Source organism: Halyomorpha halys, unplaced genomic scaffold (genome assembly GCF_000696795.3).
Source record: "Halyomorpha halys isolate HHAL.00 unplaced genomic scaffold, Hhal_1.1 Scaffold610.1, whole genome shotgun sequence".
Lineage (NCBI taxonomy): Eukaryota > Metazoa > Arthropoda > Insecta > Hemiptera > Pentatomidae > Halyomorpha > Halyomorpha halys.
Genome location: NW_027111612.1, coordinates 47,399 through 49,018, shown reverse-complemented (window position 1 = coordinate 49,018; position 1,620 = coordinate 47,399).

The window sequence follows — 1,620 nt, the reverse complement described above, 5'->3', positions numbered from 1 at the left end:
CACAAACTTGCATGTCTGACTTGTAAATTTTAAACATCGACTAGCCATATGACATGAAATTATTTTAATATCTTCTTGAAAGCAGTGCAAGTGAGTGTTGATTTTTTTGCTTAAGTCTTCCACCGAAGACCTATATTCACGGTGGCCCTGAGTAATCACTCTGGGCCACCGTGAAGTAAATATTGGCTGACGTGGGAATCGAACCCACAACGTTCTGAACAGGCACTCTGGGATCAACACTCTTAAGTGTTCAGTTTTGTCATGTCCTCTTGAAGTTAATTATAATAATTATTGTACAATTACTGCAGTCTGGCGTATAACCAAAGTATGCAGAGAGTTGATATTTATAAGACTGGTTGCGTAAGTTAATTGTTGACTGTATAAAATAATAAAATTATATTTAAAGTTATTGCAATGTACATTGTTGAAGGGGGTTAAAAACCCAAAGGTTATATTACTGTTAGTGTATTATTTAATTTTGAATGCGGACATCAAATTCTTCTTAATATGTTGATTAGTTATCTATTGGGTGACAAATGATGGCTATGAATTGTTCTTCTGTTTGCTCATTCTCTTCTCTGCTTCTCCAGTGGACCGGCAGTTCCATGAGGTCTTTACTCCATGTTGGTGATAATGAGCAGATTGAAAGACGAAATGAAGAGTATTTTGGAGATTACCTCTGATCTGGGCTTAAAAGGTGATTCTCTAGTTTAGATTCAAAAGTAATGGCGGTTGTTCACTCGATTCTCAACAATTGGCCAACAGAGGGCAGCACCTTAGCTTGCAGTGCCATGAATATAATAAAATTTAAGTCATTCAAACGGAGGGGGGGGGGGTAAGTTCCCAGAAATTATAGTTTAATTTAACTTGTTGCAGTCTGTACTATGTTTCCCCTTATCCCCTGATTCGAATGTATTTTCTTTAAAAAAATAATAATTTTTGATAACGTAACTTCAGTCCTTGCATAGAAGATAAAAGAAGTTTCAAAACAATAGAGATCCTATCAAATTTATAGGGGAGACATCAGCAGAAAACCTACAACTTTCAATATTATTGTTATATATTACAATAGTAAAATTCCGTTGAGGAAATACCAATAGCTTTTGTGAGGAAAAGAAAGGTGCAGAAGAAATTACTTTTTGGTTAACCACTACACATCGTATACTATCAGCGATACGGTAGGCAGTGCATCTTTCACCTTTTTTGTTATTGTGTAATATTATTTTTTGTTCCATATTTACAGACAATGGTATTAGCGATCGGAGAGCACATTCACACAATATTTATAGAGCTATAAATTAAATGATTATAACATAATAAATATTAAATTTAAAAAATTCAAATTATTCAAATTTAAATTGTATTATATAGTTCCGAATAACCTGCTTCGCACCCCCCCTTCCCTTCTTAATGAAAAAGCAGTACTCCGAAAGATCACTGCGCTTCTCTCTCAACCACGCCACTGGTCTTTATTAATTCTGAAGTAATAAAAAATAAACTTTTTTTTTTATAATTTATTTATTGTTATTTACAACTGTATACACATATATACAACAAGTAAATTTGCTGTAGGTGACATAGTGACATGATAAAAACATGTGGAGAATCTACCCACTGATA